General features: G+C 32.8%; 1 protein-coding gene across 3 annotated transcripts in view; it reads left to right on the top strand.

Annotated features, from left to right (window-relative positions):
- Nlg3 (Neuroligin 3) overlaps positions 1–22551 on the top strand; it is a 613493-nt gene that overhangs the window by 512291 nt on the left and 78651 nt on the right. The gene's annotated exons all lie outside the window — the stretch shown is intronic.

Raw genomic sequence — 22551 nt, 5'->3', positions numbered from 1 at the left:
GAGTGGAAAGTATTGAAAAATGTGGTGAACCAGTGGATCGCTTTAATGAAAATACCAGCAAAAGAATTCCGATAAATATGGTTTAATTGAGTCATAACTCTCTGTCACTACAACTTACCACATAACTGGGCGATGAGGTCAGATCAAGCATCTTCCTAATTAGTGCTGACTACGGTGTACAGATGAATTTAATCATTTGGAACTCTTAGATAAATAAAATTAATTTCAACGTTCAATAGTTTACATTCAGACTTTTAATTTTTCATGTATATGTTAATAAATAATTATTCAATTTACCTATTCAGTCCTGGTTCACTTAGTTTTTATTCATTCGACAATAAACAGTGTTTAAAACAAAAGCAAAGGAGATGGTTTATACTACAGTGCTTCTTTTTTTCAAGTCTTAAATTTAAATCCTTGGCAACTTCTCAAAATTTTTTTTTTTTTTTTTTAAAGCAATGTATGAGTAAAAAAGCTGTAACTCCCCCTGGCTGTTTATATGGTAATCATTAAAACAAGATTGAGCGCAACTTTAACTTGCTTTTCATTCGAATTACATTTCAGTAAAACATTCATTTGAAAAAAGTCGAAAATTATATATTTTTTCCTCCTTCTAGTTTGTCAGTGAGAAATCTGCGATTATCTGATTCGAAAGAAAACCCATTAAAATGAAAATAAAACAAAGAGTGTTTTGAAAGAGAGAAAAAAAATATCCTCTTTACTAAAATGTTTTTACTACCAAATTGTAAATAGATAAACGAGCACAATTCAAACTCGGACAATAAATTTAACTAACAGTGGGGTCGTTAGTTGTATTTCTGGTCCAGTCTATGTGTTATGACCAATTATATATTGTGTAGTATATATGGAATTGAAACCATAAATTTCAGAAGCATCGTTTTGGAGCACTCAGTAGATATAAATATGTCTGTTCGTCCAGTTATACGCTGTGTTATGTATGAACGACTAACAATAAACAAAAAAGATAGAAAATATTCTTACCCTTTTTTTATTGTTTCATTGATTAATATTTTTGGTAGATAATGTACTTTTGTGTAAAATTTTAGTGATAATATTTTCAAATAACGGACTAAACGAGATTTCTTTCTCGCGTCTAATGCGAATATGTAAATGAGAATGTGAATTGGTATACCTTATTGATGAAGATTATTTAAATGTGGTGTAACAAGCCAAAATTTTGGCATTAAAAAATGAGGGTTACCATTTAACTTGTGATACCAACTTTTTTAAAAAAATGGTTTTAATCTCATTGGTTTGTCTGCCCAGTAAAAACTCGCTGTATAATAGAAGTATAAATATGACATAAAAATATAATATAAAAAGCCTAAATATGATTTGGATTGTCACATTAAAAGAACATTTTTCCTGATTAAGTAGATAATGCAGAAGCTTTGCTACAAATATGTATACTTTCTGTAACTGAAAGAGGAAATATTTTTTGTAAATAAGCGGTAATACTTGGTGCATTATTGTAAAATTATGAGGTTATTTCTTTTTTCTATCAATCAAAATGGATGTTTCTTGCTACTGGTTGGAAACTTTAGTTTATGGCTAAAGGAAAGGACATTAATTGAAGAAAAAGTTTCGGCTTTAATGTAATCTTTACAGATTTTGGACTCCTGCTGTCCTTATACACAAATAAGAAGTACCACAGAAGTAAATGTTACGAGATAACAAATTAGCAGAAGCCACGGTGGTTATTCTATGTTATGTCTTATTCAATTGCTGCACCAAGCTATTGACAGTTCATGAAAGTTGTTACATACAGAGAGGACAGATCTGTTAACGCTAAACGACTTACTATGTCCCCGAATGACATTGATTGACGACCTTTTTGCTCTTGATGAATGTTTTTTTGTTGTTATGTTATGAAGATTGAGATACGTGCTTCAGAATTTTCTGTCGATGATATTATAATGTACTTCAAGTCCACCAAATGATATTGAATACATTTAAAATCTATAAAATGTAGAGTCTATTAGACATAGTATGTCATTGTGCCTTATGCGATTATGTTTACTATATGCATATATAATGTAGAAATTATAATATGTCTCATTTATGTAAATTATCAGTCTCAGGGAGTTTTCCTTCATATCTTCTTCGCTTTGTGGAAGTCTGGTTTCTGGCATTTTACATCTTGATATCAAGTTGACAGTCCTCGAATACTCCTCATGCACTTATCATCAAATCCAAAAGAGTGCAATTTTGCCCACAATTTTGGATGTGACACAGAGTCAAACACCCGGTGGAAATCTACAAAAATACAAAAAACTTTTCTCCTTTTTAATCTCAATTGTAGATTTATCGCCGCAGAAAGAGTAGAAATGGCATCTCTACGCCCCCTTCCTCGGTCGAAACCCCATTTGCTCCTCTGGGAGCAGCATTTGATCTTGTGCCCATTTACTCAGTCTATTGTAAATAATTTGCGAAAATATTTTATCCACTGTGTTAATTAATGAAATACCTCTATAATTGAGGGGATCGGAAGGATCACCTTTTTTATAGAACATTTTTAACATTATCTTTCCCCAACTATTCGAGGTATACTTTCTTCTTCGAAAATTTTATTAAAAATATTATTTTATTGAAATGGTTTTTCACTTATTTTAAGATTCCTCTATTTTTTCTAAACCTCGGAAATATAACAAACATGTAATAGATCATTTATTTTTATTTAAATAATTCTAGGGATTTTTTTTTTTAGGGCAGTTTTGAGTGCGAATGTAGTTCAATCTAGACCATGTTTGTAAGAATTAAATTTCTTTGTAAATTCGGAGTTTGAAAAATTTTTAAAGTCACTTTGAGAATAGTAGTATAGAAAGTCGATTTAGTTTCCCATCTATTTTTGAACTTAAAATATACAATTGATTCGCTTCATTTTATTATCAAGTAATATCTACAAAATAAATAAATATTATTTTTGTTGAAACGTAAACGGCTGTAAAAGTAAAATTGCACCCTTTAATGAGCTGAGAAAATGACCAACACCATAAGAGGTGTCTTATTTTATGGCTGACTGCTCAATGCTATCTGAAATTCAAAAATTGTATTTTAGCCAAGCAGTAAACCTGATTCTTAGCTCCTTAAGTTATTGAATGATCGTAATAAGTCTGAACAATTTTATTATACTGGTCACGCTTCCTTTTATCAGAAAGAAGTACCAGAGTCATCATAATTTATTTATTGTGTTTTCAATTTTTATTTTTCCTGGATTGTCAGTTCAATTTATTGTAAAATTTATACCAATAAAAATAATCTATTACAGGAGCTTTTTCTAAGTCGATGTTTCAGTATCTATTGAATTGGTGGAAGGGGATTACCATTATTTGTATTATGCAACTAAGGCTTGTCGATATCTGCGGTCAATAGACCTGAAGCCTCTCAGTTTATTGCCGTAAAAAGTATTCTATCAAGAGAAATTCGAAGGGCAACCGCTGGTATCCATCCCTTGGAAGACCCCAATCTAATAAGTGGTCTTTACATAGTGTTGAATGCATAATGCGTGAATGATACTGTGTATGTGAACACTCTAGCTCTTAAAGTCCAGAAAGCTCATTAAACATATTTCGTTTGTCTTATCCATACAAATCGAAGCGGAATTTCTTTTAGGATCCTCTTAGTCTTTTATACTTCTCCTCGTTTACCCCTGGAGAGGTGTCAGATTTAATATTAGTAAAAACTAAATATTATACTAATATTCGGATTATAATTAGAGCTTATAACTATATTAACATTAAGTGCATCTAACAGAGTAGATCTAGAATTTAGCAAATTATTCTGGGTAACGCTACATTATCCGCTCAAATTTCAGGTAAACATTAACTAAATTCCCTCTTCTAATTGAAGGGTATAATTTGTTTTTTATTATATTTTATTTACAATTCCCTGCGATAACAAATTTTGGGAATTAGGCATTGAAGGAAACCTAGGCCACCACCCAATTTCCCTTTTAAACATTTGTAATTTGAGGTGCGTTCTACCTTTTGATGGCCGTGCATAACTGTAAACGTTTTACAAACCAGACCTAAGCTCTTTCAGTAAGTTCGGAGTTAGTTAACGTCCGAATTTCGGATCCGTGCAATAAATCACTAGCGGTCAACCTGTCAAACAGGTGATTGACAGACGGATTATCACTTCTCCATTATTTTGAAATATGTATTCAAAATTAAGGGTATGGCCAAATCGTTTCTAGACTTCTAGTGTTAAGTAGGAGATTTAAATTTTAATGACGCGCGTTGTGGGACCCCTGGATTAATAAAATGTTTTTTTAATTTCAACTATTGAATAACCAAAAATAAACTTCTCGTAATGTTTTCAAGTTTCGCCACATTTTTGTTAATGGCACTACGACCGTTTTGAGATAATTTAAAATAAAATGATAGTTAAAACAATAATTATTTAGCAATTTAAGTTTTGACCTGCAAAGCTAATATGTATTGTGGTACTGGGTTCGATTCCCGGTCTTAGGCCTTGGATTTTATTTAATGGTTTATAAAAGAAATTTACAGTAAAGTATGTTTGCTAGTCGCCTCCGTCCAGGACACCTAATTGGTAGTTGGACGTTAAGCCCCGCCTGAAAAAATAGGCGATTACTTTACTTTACTTTGACTGAATATCCTGTAACAGCCAGTCAACTGAGTGCATTAGCATAAGCAGGTCACCGTAGCCTTCTAAACAGTAGAAGCTAAGAAAGTTTAGTTCTTTATGGACGAACATTATTCTTTATTCTTGCGGAGAATTCATGGTATGTCCACTTTTATTTTTATGTAAAATGAATGATGTAAATTCTTGGAGAGAAAATACAAGAAAAAAAAAGAAAAGTGCACCGTCCATTATTATTTAGAAAGACGATACGCCCCAAGTTCCCAGCCTTTTATGGCTTTTTCAAATTAAAATTTAAAACTCATTCACTGCCAACTCTTCTAATGAATGATTCATTTATGGGACACGAGATACTTAAGAACCTCCATCCCTGGAGGAGTGTTCTGGTCAGCCCTCAGATATAACCCTAGCATGTGGTGAAATAGGGTAACAGTTTGTTCATAGGGTCTCTTCTACTTTATGCATACTTTTTTTTTACCTGTAAAACTAATTTTCATTCTACCTTTAGTAGGGTGCAGGTTCATTAGATCTTAGGGTTCCATATGGTCACAGTCACCAAATTTATTGAAGTGAAAAAAATATTAACACGTAAATATAATTGAGTTTTGAAGTTTTCTAATGATTTCTTTAAAATCTTTTTATTTATTTATGTAGCGGATGTTTTGCTTTGTACAATCAGCAGTTTTAGGAATACATTTGCTAACTTCTTACAAACATGTTTTCCTGTTAAACCAAACGAAATTACTTCATTTTATTACAGCTCCGTTCTTGATTAATGATAACCGAAGATATGTACATGTAAAATTTAATTTAGTAATGTGCAAAATGATTGAAGGGAAATGTCTAAAAAAAGGATCTTAATTTAACAGTTTTAACGATATTACTATTTCCTAAAACTCATCAAAAACATCCTTATCTTGTACACGTGCTTTCCCAGAAAGCTGTTTTGCATTTCACGCTCTATAAATTATCATTAATCAGTCGTAACTTTCAGTTGAATTCTGCTGCAATTGAAACATATTACTTTTTTATTTATCCTTTTATTGAAATTTACACCTGTAACTACAGGGTACAATAAGTAAATGCGATAAGTGTATAAATAAATAACGTGTCAGACGTGAATGACGGTCATCAAATTATTTATCATGTGAATTGAAATGATCTAAGAAAAATTCTTCAAATTTGAAACAGCTGTATTTTTGAAAGTATCTGTTTGATCCCTTTGTGTACAAAGTGAACGAAAATTCCATCCGTGCTGAAAAATTAAGGGAAAGAGACTCCAATTCCGCGTTTTTATCGGCTAATTCGTTATCCAACTCCATTTTCACTTCCACGCTTTCGTTAAAATGCCCCTTTTTGTAAAATATACTTGCCTTCATTGGCTTGTAAACTAGTGTGAGGATAAACTAATGAAATATTTATTAGTTAATCCCAACCACTATTCTTAACTAAATTTCAACAAGTAAGTAAGTTCCTTTTTAAGAGCCAGTTTTTGTTTGATTTACTGAGAGTGCTGAAACGATAGCTTTGACAAGCAATTGTAGATTCAAAACATATGTTGAAGTTGAAGCTGATGAAGTTGGAAGCAGTTTGTTGAGAACTCTGTGCTTCTGTGTATTTTTTAGGTTCCATCAAACTATTGGCAGAGAGGAAAAAGCTCACCTTTTTGTTAAAAAGAGGATATTTTCTTGAGTACAATCTTTTATCGTCGCAAGGGAAAGCTCATTACTGTAACTGATTTTCTTCTTTCCTTGCTCTACATGCAATCCTGTAAACTTTAAAGCCCTTAGACAAACTGAAGCTCAACGTCAAGCTCAGTCGTTCCGTCTTTTGCAAATTTAAATTGTACCAAATTACTTAATTTTAACCATTTATCCACGGGCGAAAATGACAACTAAGAGAACCGCAATAGAACGTTTAGGTCATAGTATCTATACAGTCTCTTGTTGAAGAAATCCTGCCATTAGAATTATTACATTTGTCGATTCTTCATTTGCTCTGATTGTAAAAAAAGAATGTTTGGAATTTGTTTAAATTTTGATTTTTTGATTGATAAATTGTATATTTCTTTTATTGTTTACACTTAACTGTGGACTATTTTCGCAAATGGTTTCTATAAACTGCTTACACAGTTTATAGCTGAAAGTTGGGCTCTGGTTCATTTTGAAGAGAAGCAGTGCACAGACTTATTCATTCCTCTCGGATTTATAACTTATTGAACTCTACGCTTATAGCATTACAGGCTCCTTACAAAAACACATTTTGAACTCCACTCGAATAGCCTAGCAGCTGCAGCAATAACTAACTTTAATCTGCCTTCTATTTAGAAAGCCCCTTATCCTGCGGTACAATAAACCTTTTGTTTCAGGATAACGGGCGGCAAGAGAATTCTGACCTTCATCCAACTGTTCCATTATTTTGTCCCAACCTTTAGAAATTCTAATTACATTAACTTTCATTATTTTAAGTTTTTTTTTTTTTTTTTTTTGTTAATATTCCAATTTTTAATGGTTAACAATTAAAATGATTGATATAAAATAAACTATTTTATTTTTCTCCAAAGTTGTTCATATTGCACTTTCTGCTTGAGTCTAATTTTAAAATTAGAAATTAGTATTGCTTTTAAACCTAAAAGTGCTTCTAAAGAAGTTAAGTTTAAATTTTGTTAGTATTTTCTTCTTTTACAGAAAGAACAATATTTCTGTGGCTGATTCAATCTTACAAGTTTCTATTCAGGTCTTATACACTGGTCTAAAACCAATTATGTTCAATTGTGAGGTAAAGTGGGGCAATGTGAAAACAGAACTTTGCCCCACTGTTAGCAGAAGCCAACAAACGCACCCCCACACACACATATATATTTATTCTGGGGTTTGTTCCTTTATTGTCTGTAGCAGACACTGCTTCATTGTGTTCATCTAATTAGGCCATTAAAGAGAGTATATTTTTTTTTATGTGCCAATCTTCATTTAATAATGTTATTAAACCGTAGAATTCCAGAATATCTTTTCATTTACCGCTCAATGTTACCACGGTAGAAAATGTGCTACAATTAAATATAATTCCTATGTGGCAGATAGTAATTTTATCTAGCTTTGCTTTTTAAATAAATACTGACTGACATTAAAAGAAAAAACTGGTTTTAGTAACTTATTAATTTAACTTTCAGTAACTTATTACTTTATAAATATTTTAGAATTCCGAAATACAAAAAAAAAATAATTTTAATTTGTTAGCTGTGAAATCTTGCCAACATGGCGAACCAACGGCTTCCATCACTGGATAGTCGTCGTTCACTCCACTCTCATGTCATGTGCAACTGTGTATGTACATGCATATCTGCACCATTTCCTTACCCTCATCTCTTTTGCTTATTGCAAAATTAATTACAGTTGCAAAATAAATAAACAAAAAAATAAAATAATAAATTATGATGTACGTAATTGATGATTCATGAAGAGCTATTTTTAAATGCTAACACAGAATGATTAATTTTAGTTACAATCCAAATGAAAAATTAAAATACCTTCTACTCTACTAAACTCTGAAGTTGATTATTTCTCCAATTTGGAAATTTGTTATTCTCCAATTAATATCGGTGGCAGCGCAAGAAGAAGAGAAAATTTATATAACAGAGCGAGCAAGATACGAGGGCCGTCCGTCATTAAAGAGGCAGGATTGGGCTGACTCAATCCCTCAAGAGTAGAGGGAAAGAAAAAAAATGGCTTTATTAAAAATAATTAAGGCTGCTCCAACCTAATCTTTCACACAATGCCATTGAATCAAATTCTAAGCCTATGTTCAAAGATCTAGTCAGCCTAAATATGATATCGGTGATACATATTGTTGCCAAATGAAACGGTCATCAACATGAGAATGCTCGCTGTTCTAATGGCAGTTCATTTCATTCAGGTGCTTGTGAACTACTGAATAGTACATTTGTAATTTTTAAGATCTTATTCGTTATGTATTTTGAAAATTCATGAAGAACTGCATAGTGATCAAATAATTTTATACTTTTCTCTCTAAAATGTTAATAGGATAATATTGATTAGAGATTATTCATTCAATGAGTGTTCTATAACATTAGGTAGAATTAAATGAAGAAGTTGGCTGGCGAAGGCTTTAGTTAAAGTGATGTTTGTGTTTGTTAAATACTTGGGAGAAAAGTGCTGAGAATGAAAGAGCAGCCGAAGGGTTGATTTAACTTGTTTTCAAAACATTGGCCCAGCTTCGGAAAGAGCGTGTGTTTGACCTGTCCTTTCCTCTACTTCTCTGGTTTGCTATTATTGTTGGAATTGCTTTCGTGAATTCCCTTTCTGAATCCTCAAATACTCTATTTTTGTAAAACACTTTTAACTAGGTAATCTAATGTTGTTGGCAATAGTAGTTTGCAGATACTGATCTTGTGTGCACCAGCAGCATGTCTCTGTTCTATGTGTTTGTGTATTTGTTCCACTTCTTCAGTAGAATTGTAAAACGGACATAGATACACTTCACCTATGCGAGAGGATTCGACAGTAAATGCTATTTTATACAATACATCGCCAACGCTGAATGTATTTTTGACTTATTTATGCAAAAAAAGAAAAAAACAAAGGCAGACTTTTAGGAAAAACGTAAGTAATTGGATGTACTAAAATTATTTTGTTGAACCTTCAAATTTTCTGAAAAGTTGTATAAAATTTTAAACACCGGTACTCAGAATTCCAATTTTTTTTTTTTATTAATTTAAAGCATGCAGTGAATATTGTAGGGATGTGTATATAAGTTTTGATCATTTTAATTGATTTACAAGAATAAAAATAGGTAAATTTTTTAATTTTTTTTTTTTATCATTTATTTAGTTACAATCAACGCATTTTGCGTTATAAGCAACAATGATGACAATAAATACATATCAGAGTGGAGAAGTTACCCAGCGGTAACACTCCAAAAACATTCTAAATTCTACTGACTCTCTTCATCAGAGAGGAGATCGCGAGGCCACACTGTCTTTTAAGACATCTAGAAGTGTTGTCTGGAAATGTTCTGGAAGATAGATGTTGTACAAGTGGATTGTGATGTGATTGAATGTTAAGATGGAATTTTCTGTATCGTGTTTTAGCCACTTGTGTGACGAAGAGATGTTAAATTCTGTGTGAATGGTTTGATTGGTGACGTAGAAAGGAGCGTTTACTATAAAGCGAAGAATTTTAGATTGCAAGGACTGGATCCTTTGCAGATTTGAGCGTTTGGTTGAACCCCACAGTTCGATGCCGTAAGCCCAGACTGCCTTTAGTATACTTACATATATTAGTCTTTTGTTGTCCAGAGTGAGTTTTGATCTGTTGTCGAGTAGTTTTTTTAGTTGTCGGAAGGGTCTGTTGAGTTCTGTTCTCTTAAGTCGAGTATGAGGGTTCCATGTAAGCCTTCTGTCAAGGTAAAGCCCAAGGTAGCGGACTACGTCGACTACTGGTAAATTTAATTTTGAAATTCGGGGTACCCATACTAAAGTATTAATTAATTTAAACAACGCTTTTATACCAACCAATAGTTCAGCTCGAGTAATTCTTAAAGTTTAGGGGAGCCGACACATTTTGAATTCACGCTGCACACTATACTGGTGTAATCATTTTAAGGAAGAAGATTATGAGTCTTAAAATTGAGTGGAAAGTTTTGGTCGTTCACCGAACCTTTACCCTTGTTTTAAAGGAAATTCTAGAAGCAAACCAATGCCCTACTTTTCAATCTATATGCAGGTATATTATGAATGTTTCACCTACCATAAACAGGCAATTGAATGACCCATTTTTTTTCATTACTCATTGAAATTAAACAGCCAAGTATGCGTAGACTTTGTGATCAAATTCTTCAATAATTGCAATCGATAATTATTATAACCATAAATTTATTAAAGAGGAGTCTGCTAATTATCAAAATGGCAAAATTTAGTGTTTGAACAGAGTTGGAGAGCCATAGCCGGCTCCATTATGGTGAAATAGGTAAAAAGTAGCACACTATTTTGCCATGGATCGCTCGATTGAGGGTGTTTTTACTAAGTTGAAAAGTTCATGGGAACAGTTTACATCACCAGCCTTTGATGTCAAAAATGTAAAAAAATTATAATTGTCTACAAGCGAAAGGTACATAACTTTTGTAAACTGTGTTTTTTTATATCAAATTAATGTACTTTATAATCAGTTACTGTAAAATACATTCCACAACCCAGAAAATGACGTAGTCACTCGGTCACAATCTTGGCAAAAAAATAATACAAAATTATGACTGCAATTGGCAGTAATCTTACCTCAATTACCGTTAGATAGCAGAAATGTATGACTGGAATGTGTGTAATTTATTATCTAAATATGGGATGAATAAAGTTGAACTTAATTCGTAAGTTTCAAAGTAGTTTTTCACTAGTAATGAACCACTCCAACAAAAACGAGTACTAGGCGGAGGTAAGTTAAACTGGCCATTTGCTAATCGAGCTGGGATGATTTGAAATACTTATTTGTCCATGCCGACCTGCAATATAGTTCTTTGGCTATATTTAAATTGCATTCTTACTTGCGGTATGAGCGTGTGCTCTGATACTGCCCTTAGTCGGTTATTTAAAAAAATAAATAAGTTAATGTACAAAATTAAAGGCCAGCATTAAACTGTCAATGAAAATTTTGCCTGATTACATAATTTAATTCTTTTCTTTCAAATTCCTTGTGAATAGATAATTTTTTGTATTTTATAATGCGTAATTACGAAGTCAATAGTGGGTGTGAGTTTTGATTACAATTATTAAACATTGGTAAATAAACAATCAAGAAAACGGATACAAATACTTCGTTGACGTTAAAGCATGTTTGTATAAATGCTCTTTGAGAAATAACGTTTCGTTTAATTGGGTTATTCCCTTAACTTTCATCTTTTGATCTACCTACCCGTTTGATACATAGATTTTATACAGATTTTTTCAAAGTTTATTTTAACAGAGAACTCTACTTGAGAACGCCAAAAATTGTTCCTTTAAACAATTACCTTCGACTTTATTTAAATGAAAAGTTATAACTCACTGAAATTATGCCTTTCCTTTTTGCAGTTGATTCCAAATAACGATTGAAAAACTAGATTTTAAACTTATTCAGAAATTTGTTCTTAGAACAAAATATAATAAATTATTTACTTTAAAATTGTGCATTGTTCTTTATTCAACAAATATTGCGGATAAAAAAATTCTTTCTTTCAGTACTAGTTCTTTTTTATTGTTTGTTTGGTAAAATAAACTCCACTTGTACCGTGTTTCAGGCCTAGAAAAGGACATCAAATTTGTCGATACTTTGGAATCTTTTTGTTTTTTGAACTTGCCTTTATATTTGACAAACTTTTCTAGTTTTGATAAATAATCTTTTCGCTTAACAAGTATGTGAAAATATTTTTTAAATTCAACCCTTCACATCCTCTTGAAACACAAAAACTAACGGTTACGAAAATATGGTAATTATATTCTAAATTTCCTTGGGCACAGGAGCTAAGGGATGTGAAAAAATTAAAATTCGCCCCTTGAAATGTCCCTAAAATTCAAAACCTAACAATTGTTATATTATTATGGAAATTCAATCCTTAAAATTCATCAATGGAAATCAAGAATATCCTTTCTAATTTTTTTTTTATTATTGTGTGAGTTACCTTTTATTTCAGTTTTTGTACCGTTACCTGAGAGAGGCTGTGAATGTTGGTTATTCGAATTTTACTGTATCTGTTATGGAGATATTGTACGCTTCTGCTATCCCGGCGATAAATTTTAGGTTGGAAAGTTTAGACTTTCTGTAAACATGAACTTATAAGTTGAACCATACTGTCCTAAGGTGTTAAGCTACATCATTATAACCGCTACGATGTAGCAACAGTTACGATGATGTAGCTTAAAATTAAACTCCACAAATTTTACAATACCCTGAAAAAGGTAATATTTTTACCGAAACTTTGGTGTGAAGAAAGAAATTGGTTGTGAATTTATTGACCTCACCTCAACAATCCCCAAAAAGAGCGAATAATGGAAATTTAAGAATTTACAACGAAAACTTTAAGAATGAGCGAGGCGTGGAAGGTCTCTTTGAAATTTTATTCAGAAGTAATGAATTGCTGCGAAGGCAACTCTCCCATTTAAAGGAAAGTTCAAGTAGATTACTGCTTGGAGAAATGTCAGTTTTTGGCTTGGTTTTTCGTTATAGAATAATTCTGGATTGAATTAAGAAAAATCTTATTTAAATTACCAACACAAAGGATCTTATAATAGCGTTAATTAATCGATGAGTAATAAATAATAAGAATGAAAACTTTTTATCCCAAAGTTGGAATGTAACTGATTAACCCTTTGAAATCATTTTAATTCGGTGTACCGCAGATGTGTGATGAATGCGTAACAACGGAAAAGGTCTCCAGCCAAACCATCTGTTCGGACAATAAGTGAGCAAGAGCATGCCTACATCATGTAGCAGCAGGACTGATAGTCTAGTGGGCCCTAGTGACTGGAGTCTGTGTTCATGTATTGTTTTGTATGTGTCTAATGGCGTCACCAACTGCGAGAGGGGCAACCATACTGTGGCACAATTCTGGACGCATCCTGCCGCTATCAGTCTTTATTCCCATTAGCATTCTACACCAAACACATTCACAAACTCAAATCTCTTCTTCTCTGACATTTTAAACCATTTAAGTATTTTAAAATATATTCATTTACTCCGTCGTTTAGAAATTTGTTTCCCCTTTAGTTTCATGAAACACAACTAATGGACATTTGAATCCAAAATTTAAAATTTACGTAAGATTTTGTAAAATATCGGAAACCGCAACACCCAACTCTATTCGTCCATTTCAATTTTTTTTTTTTGCTACACGCAGACCTGGCAAAAAAAGAAAAAATACGTTCAATAAACTTAGAAAACCATTTAATTAGTACAGATTTATTTGAGCTAATCTGAGCTATTTTCTAATTACATTGAAATATAACAAAAAAGTAGGAAACCAATTTTATGTTACGTTTATTACGTTTTCTGTTCTTGTTCAGGTTACAGTGGCTTTACTTTCCTCATAATTTATTTGCCATAAATATAGTTTGAACTGTTAAATATTGTGCTCTTTTTCCTCTTGGTCCTCCTCCTAGCTGCCTCGTCTATCAGCTCGCTTGTTCTCGTAGCGCTTATCCAAGTTTTCAAACAAAAGTTATAACTTGTTTTTTACGAGTAATTATTTTAATAAAAAACAAGTGAATTAAATGTATGTGTTACATACATAAACACTAAGACAAAACAAAAGGACTTATAAAACATTTCTTTAAGAGAAAATACAAAAGCACAGTTAGAAATAAGGAATAAATAGAGCTTTAAAAGAGTTTTAAAACTGCTGCGTAGTAACTGCAATGAAGCTGCAAATAATGATTGAACAACGCTGTATACTTATTGACCGTTATCGCCCTCCATTTTCCCAAATCTACTAGACCTGCACAGTTTTCATATATTGGATTTCATTTTCTTCTTGCAAGAGCTTAATAAAGCTTAAGGCCAGTCTGAATGCTCTTTTTGTATTTTATTAATTTGTGAAATTAGAAATTACTATATACTTTTTTGGTCAATCCATGAAAAAATCAGAAAAATGCAAACTTCCTAGAGTTCAGTTTCCCTTGAATAATTTTCCATCTTGATCTAAATTTTCATCTGTTCTCAAATATCGGAAAGTTTGGTCTAGATCGCGCACTAACTATATCTAATTTTTTGTTACGTAATCTGTTAAATTGCTATACTTTTTATTATTATTATAATTTTAAGAATTAAAATATTGTCTCTAGTTCTTTATAAACAGATGCGAGCTACTACGTGCTTGTAATTAGTCTCGATTGGAAAGAGAATTCTGCGTGTTTTATGAAAAAATCTGTAGTTAATAAATACATATCCCATTTTGTCGGGAGAAAGCCCTGCAGTACTTGAATGTAAATCTATTTTTAAGTAACTTGAAACTGGTTTATGAACAATCAGTATAGTTAGTGCGAGGACCAAGGGTTTATTAACAATAAAGGACATTGGACGAAATACTTCTTTGTTTTCTTTTGTATCCCTTTAGATGTCTAAAATTAGATAGGCATCCCTAAGCTGCTACAAACTACGACGTTAAACATGTCTGCTAATCGCTGAGATTTTTTTGTTAGAATGCCAAGTTGTAAAAAAAAAAAGTGGTCGATTAGATTGCAATAAAAGATACAGTAACAGAAAAATCATTTCAGAGATTGTGTACCATACCAACAGGCTATGACAAAATCAAACAACTGGAGACTGTATTGCCTGTTTATCTGGTACTCTTAGCTGCCTTTATCAATTTACTGTGCGTTTCTGTTTCTGCATATATAATATGGCGAGTGTATGAGAATGAAAGGACCAGTAACAGTGTTCTAAGGGTACATTCATCATCCGCACCAAGTTAGTTCTGATTGGTTCTAATGGAAGATCAAAGTTATGCCAAATGGCTGGATATATATCGAAGCTATATACGAACATTAAGTACCAAAAGCAACAAAAGATTGTCATATATTTACTTTTCCACCAAAGTAAACATTAGCTTCACGAGAACGTAAATATTAAAATAATAAATTTTAATATACAAAATTTTATAATTTTAAATTTACTAATTGTGCATTTGAATTGTGTGAATAGTGAATAGTTACAGAAGGAACTCTATAATTATGATTCTAGTGAAAGCTTGTTCCCTAATTTATGCAGTACTAATTGTTATTGTCAAAAAGGAATTATTACCGTTAAAGGAATGTCGGATAAATGACTGAATTTTTGGAATTCAACTCATCAGCATAAGAAACGAAAACAAATTCTTTTTGCATGTTCAAATTCTTGTAACTGATGTGTATTTTGTAATTATAGTAATAATAACCGGCTCACTTAAATCAAATAGTATAAGAGTGAGTAATAAATTATAAATATTTGTATTAATTTCCGGTTGTAGTTGCTTCAAGTATATAATAATTTAATTTTAATTTTACCCTGGTCTTAAAAGTGAGTGAAGGAGTCAGAAAAAGTAGAAATCCAGGCAAAATGGATGCTAATTCTGTATTTGTCCGTTGTATTTTACCTTTCATATTCAAAATGAAGGCTACCCTTTGTGTTTATTTTATACTGACCATAAAAGTGGGCAACAGAGTCAGAAAAAGTAGAAATCCAGGCGAAATGGTAGCTAATTCAGTGTTTTTCCGTTGTATTTTATCCTTTCATATTCAAAATGAAGGCTACCCTTTGTGTTTATTTTACCCTGGTCTTAAAAGTGAGTGAAGGAGTCAGAAAAAGTAGAAATCCAGGCGAAGTGGAAGTCAATTCAGTGTTTTTCCGTTGTATTTTATCTTTCATATTCAAAATGAAGGCGACCCTTTGTATTTATTTTATACTGACCATAAAAGTGGGCAACAGAGTCAGAAAAAGTAGAAATCCAGGCGAAATGGTAGCTAATTCAGTGTTTTTCCGTTGTATTTTATCCTTTCATATTCAAAATGAAGGCTACCCTTTGTGTTTATTTTACCCTGGTCTTAAAAGTGAGTGAAGGAGTCAGAAAAAGTAGAAATCCAGGCGAAGTGGAAGTCAATTCAGTGTTTTTCCGTTGTATTTTACCTTTCATATTCAAAATGAAGGCGACCCTTTGTATTTATTTTATACTGACCATAAAAGTGGGCAACAGAGTCAGAAAAAGTAGAAATCCAGGCGAAGTGGAAGTCAATTCAGTGTTTTTCCGTTGTATTTTATCTTTCATATTCAAAATGAAGGCGACCCTTTGTGTTTATTTTGCCCTGGTCTTAAAAGTGAGTGAAGGAGTCAGAAAAAGTAGAAATCCAGGCGAAATGGAAGTCAATTCAGTGTTTTTCCGTTGTATTTTATCTTTCATATTCAAAATGAAGGCTACCCTTTGTGTTTATTTTGCCCTGGTCTTAAAAGTGAGTGAAGGAGTCAGAAAAAGTAGAAATCCAGGCAAAATGGATGCTAATTCTGTATTTGTCCGTTGTATTTTACCTTTCATATTCAAAATGAAGGCTACCCTTTGTGTTTATTTTATACTGACCATAAAAGTGGGCAACAGAGTCAGAAAAAGTAGAAATCCAGGCGAAATGGTAGCTAATTCAGTGTTTTTCCATTGCATTTTTACCTTTCATATTCAAAATGAAGGCTACCCTTTGTGTTTATTTTACCCTGGTCTTAAAAGTGAGTGAAGGAGTCAGAAAAAGTAGAAATCCAGGCGAAGTGGAAGTCAATTCAGTGTTTTTCCGTTGTATTTTATCTTTCATATTCAAAATGAAGGCGACCCTTTGTATTTATTTTATACTGACCATAAAAGTGGGCAACAGAGTCAGAAAAAGTAGAAATCCAGGCGAAATGGTAGCTAATTCAGTGTTTTTCCGTTGTATTTTATCCTTTCATATTCAAAATGAAGGCTACCCTTTGTGTTTATTTTACCCTGGTCTTAAAAGTGAGTGAAGGAGTCAGAAAAAGTAGAAATCCAGGCGAAGTGGAAGTCAATTCAGTGTTTTTCCGTTGTATTTTACCTTTCATATTCAAAATGAAGGCGACCCTTTGTGTTTATTTTGCCCTGGTCTTAAAAGTGGGCAACAGAGTCAGAAAAAGTAGAAATCCAGGCGAAATGGTAGCTAATTCAGTGTTTTTCCGTTGTATTTTATCCTTTCATATTCAAAATGAAGGCTACCCTTTGTGTTTATTTTACCCTGGTCTTAAAAGTGAGTGAAGGAGTCAGAAAAAGTAGAAATCCAGGCGAAGTGGAAGTCAATTCAGTGTTTTTCCGTTGTATTTTATCTTTCATATTCAAAATGAAGGCGACCCTTTGTATTTATTTTATACTGACCATAAAAGTGGGCAACAGAGTCAGAAAAAGTAGAAATCCAGGCGAAATGGTAGCTAATTCAGTGTTTTTCCGTTGTATTTTATCCTTTCATATTCAAAATGAAGGCTACCCTTTGTGTTTATTTTACCCTGGTCTTAAAAGTGAGTGAAGGAGTCAGAAAAAGTAGAAATCCAGGCGAAGTGGAAGTCAATTCAGTGTTTTTCCGTTGTATTTTACCTTTCATATTCAAAATGAAGGCGACCCTTTGTATTTATTTTATACTGACCATAAAAGTGGGCAACAGAGTCAGAAAAAGTAGAAATCCAGGCGAAGTGGAAGTCAATTCAGTGTTTTTCCGTTGTATTTTATCTTTCATATTCAAAATGAAGGCGACCCTTTGTATTTATTTTACACTGACCATAAAAGTGGGCAACAGAGTCAGAAAAAGTAGAAATCCAGGCGAAATGGTAGCTAATTCAGTGTTTTTCCATTGCATTTTTACCTTTCATATTCAAAATGAAGGCTACCCTTTGTATTTATTGTAACCCGGCCATAAAAGTAAGTGACAGAGTCAGAAAAAGTAGAAATTCAAAGTGGAAGCTAAATGTGGTGCCCCAAAAAAATTGTTAATATATATATATATGATTTCGTAACAAGCTTATTATAAAGAATGTAGTGACTTAGTCATTTGATCACAAAAAGTCCATTAACCTTCGTAAACTATCAATTTATTACAGCCTTTTCTGTGAGTGTAGATGACTTTAAAGCTGTATTTTTGGAGGTAACAAGATTTCATAATTCTACATAATTTGTTCGAGCAGCAGGTGTGAAATTAAAATGTTTATTCTCAGTCGCTTTGCACTATCTCCGTCAACGAGACCATTACTGGGTAGATAAAAGCATCTAGATTCGCATTAAATTGATCAAGAGAACATGTACAATCAGTCTTTCACCTGTAGTGGGGATGAAGGACAAGAATGAAGCTGTTCTGGGCGTGCCCAGTGAAATTCTCTTTTTAGAGCTTCAGAACAGACCTTTACTACTTTATTTAAGAATAATTTCTATTTAGCAAATCGATGGAAGAAGAGTATAACTTTATTTTCCTGATAATAATAAAGTAATAAGATTTTTCACTCCCACAATAGTTCTTGGTAGTGAATAAAAGAGGTAACTCTTTCTCGTTGCTTCAGGCTAGGTAGCAAAGAAAGGAGCCGTTAGAGAACGAAAAAAATTGCCATCTACCCTTTTAAATTAGTTTCCTTTTCAGTTCAAGTCAGCGGTAAGCGTTACTGAAGACGAGGAAAGAGTGAAAAAAGTGGGTAGATGGTGGTGGATGTGGTATGAAAGAAGATGGAGCATTGTTAGTGAGAGACGGCGATGCCAGGTTTGGTCAGGGCGTAGCTGGTCTTCGGCCAAATATCTAACTGCCGTCGCCAACAGTTAGCGGCGAAGTGGTGTAGCAAGTAACTAAACTAGCAGCATTGCTTCACCTAGTACTAACTGTGGAGGCGGAACTTCTCTCTCTGGGGGTGGTTTGTTCTGTTCGTAGCAACGGAGACAAGAGTACATTTAATGACGCTACTTAACCAACTTTATACTACAAATCCAGTACAATACAAAACAAACTTTCCTTTAAATTCTCTTCTACATTAACATAACAGTTAAAACAAAAATTATTGGTCTGTATTTGTATTTTGGCTTTAAAGCAGATACACAAAAACCGAACATACATAATTAACTTTTAACAACTTAATCACTACGTATGGGTAATTTAATTTAAATAAAGCAAATTATGTAGTCGCTTTACTTAGTAATTTAAGAAGTCTAACATTCATCTTCTTTAGAACTGTTCTATTTTGTTTCATTCGGCCAGGTATTGCTCAAAAATGGCTTGTCAGTTTGGTATAAGTATAGTATGTTCAATCTAATGGGATTCACTGCTTCAGGTGAATGTAAAGCAAGTAAAGTAATCGCCTTCTTTTCAGATGGAGCTGAACATATCTTTGTTGGAGGGAGGTTGCGGAAGCTCTTACTTTGCAATTAACATTTTTCCAGAAATTTTAAACAAAAGTGTGTTCTATAGAGTTTTATTCGATCAGGTTGTGTCATAGATCAAACTACAGTATTATTCAGTAGCTCAAAGTATTTATATTTTCATGTATTTCTTTACTTCCCTGTGTTACTCTAAGTTATAGACCCAAACGTTGCATTTATTGTCAATCGCAGGGCCAGGATTTTCTCGGATAACGTACCCTTTTTTCGTATTCGGTGCGCAAAAAAAAAAAAAATTGCATCTGATTACAAATATGTGTTTGTAAAATTAAAAAGGTCCTCTCACCAAATGAGCAAGCAGTTTTTAATGTCTTTTTTGGAATGATTATTTTATATGTCATGAGAAATTTAAAAAAATGAATTCAAATTAAAAAAAACACATCATAGTATTATATTAATTCAGCAGAGTTGGACAGTACTGTGCGTGTTCATTAAGGGAAATTTAGATGCTCAACTGTAACACTTGTTACAGATACTGTCCTCGCAGTTCTATCCTTGGAAACATCTGCTGCTAAATAGATGGGTTGTTTAGACCCCAAGTGCCCTTCTTGTCTCAGGATTATTTAGTCCATCTCAATTTTCAATAAGAACGTTTAGTAGTAGAACTTGGACATTTGTGTCTACTATATAATAATATAAGATGGTTGTATTTCCTTTTTAACTGCAGTATCACATGTTGTAAATGAAATAATCAGTCACAGAACTTGCTTTTGCTTGGAAGTATAGGCAACTTTTTCATTGATCATTCAAATATTTGAAACAGTTAAGTTAAACAGTCAAGACAAACATTTAGATGAAGATTGTGTGACATGGAGTTTGTTTATATTTATCTCAGAGCCACCATTATCTGTGTGTCTGGTTGGTCGTTCCATACGTAATAGTCTTCTTCCATAGTCTTTTTTTTATGTTATATGTTTGTGAAGTTCAGTAAACAGCACTATTTTTATTCTATTGTCTTGTAAAAATATATTCAGTACGTCTCTGTGGAAGTTCAGACATTAGCATTCTCTAGAAAGATGTTTTAAAGAACATTAAATTGGGAGTCAGAATTGAAAATCTGCAAGAAAGCAAATCTCTCCTTGGGAGGGGTACTAACAGAAAGGAGAAATTGGAAGAATTCACTGATTCAACTAATTTGAATGGTGCTCTGGGAGCACCAAGTCGAGCGGAAACTAAACTCTCATTGCTACTTCTGCAAAAAATACTGTGCCCAGTTTTTTAATCAAAAAATCTTCTTACCAATATCCTCCAAAACAGGTATTACTGGAAGGCGATTTTCTTTTATATTACGATTTTTTTTTAAACATGATTAAAACTGTCCGGTAGGACAGTTGTATAAGGGTTGACCATCAAAAACTGCACGAAAAAGTGTAACGTTGAAAAACACCCAACTTTGACAATTTTTTTCTATTTTTCTATAAAAGATAAAATTCCCAAATTTTCTTTATAATATAGGGCAAATCCTCCTTTATAACTGTAATTTTTTTGCAACCACCCAGATCTAATAGGTTTCGAGAAAAAAGTTGCCGAAAATGAGCAAAAACGGCTTTTTCAAAAAATGTTCTTGTTCTTGTTCTTCTTCTTGTTGTTGTTGTTGTTGTTGTTGTTGTTGTTCTTGTTCTTGTTACCTTTTTTGTAAACAACGTAGCGCCTAAACGCGTGAACCGATTTTCATGAATGAGGTGTCATTCGATTCGGAATTTTATGTAGATGTGCCTTTTGGGGGTCTCGGCCCTGCACATCGAATGGGAGAGGAGTTAGCCCCCTTTATGTAAGGCCCCCTCCAAAATTATTATTACTAATTACTCTGTAAATCTTGGCCCGATTTTGATAAAATTTGGTAGGATGATAGGGTTAGGGCTCCCCTACCTAACAATAAAGCGACGATCTGCTCTTACACTTGTTAAGGGGAAGTATAGCAATCGTTTCAAATTATCGACACGTGAACCGATTTTCATGAATGAAGTGTCATTCGAATCGAAATTTTGTACTGATTTGTACTTTAAAAGTCTCGACGCTATGCCTCATAAGGAGGGGAGTTCGCCCCACCCAAATAAGGCCCTTTCTAAAACTATTATTACCAATATTTCTACAAAGCTTAGTCCGATTTTGATAAAATTTAGCTCAAATAAGTGGTTAAAGCTCCTCTACGTGGCTGTGAAGTGCCATCATGCTCTTACACCTACTAAGAGGAAGTACTGCAATCGTTAAAATTATCAATGAGTGAACCGATTTACATCAATGAATTGTCGTTCGATTCAAAATCTTTGCCTTTTAGGGAGAAGTACTGTAATCGCAGTTTATTTTTCTTGCTCCTCTTAAAAGGAAGTACTGAAATCGCAGTTTAATTTTGCTATTTACGTACAAATACCTTCCTATTTTATTCAAAACGCTTTCTCAAAAAAATGGTTATTGAGGATGGTTTGGGGACCGCAACTATAATCATTCTTTAAAAAGATCTCTCCAGTGGTAGTTACGGTTCCGATTTAACACCTTATCAGGTTATAATGATAGAATAGCTTATTCCAAATTTTAAAAAATCTGTAAAGCAGACGTAACTTTGCAAATAGACAAAAAGGAAAATCTATCCAAAAGGTACAAAAATCTCCTTAACAAAAACTTACAGTTTTAAAAGTTAAGTATAAGGGTTGATTAAACGCCAATAGGTACACAAATCAGCAGTTCCCAACATTTTATTAATACTTCATTGATATAATTTAAGTAATTTTACTGCATTAACTTTTCCTTCACATTTTTTAGAATTTATTAGATGTCACAGACCCTTATGCTGGCCAGTTCATTCATAATATTTTTTTATTATAATTATGATAAAATGAGTGATGAATTATTCTGAGTAGTCACATATACATGCATGTTAAAGTAGAAAAAAACAAAGTTAGAGTCGGCCACTTTTTAAATTTCAATCACGGAGGATTCAAAACAATATTTCAGTCTTAAATTCGTCTTACCGAAATATTCGTGAGCACAAATAACATACATTTAATAACAAGT

This window comes from Rhodnius prolixus, unplaced genomic scaffold (genome assembly GCF_049639745.1).
Source record: "Rhodnius prolixus isolate KJV_2025 unplaced genomic scaffold, Rpr scaffold_3, whole genome shotgun sequence".
In the NCBI taxonomy this organism is placed as follows: domain Eukaryota; kingdom Metazoa; phylum Arthropoda; class Insecta; order Hemiptera; family Reduviidae; genus Rhodnius; species Rhodnius prolixus.
Note: the sequence above shows the minus strand (reverse complement) of the source record. Positions and strands in the feature narration are given on the sequence as shown.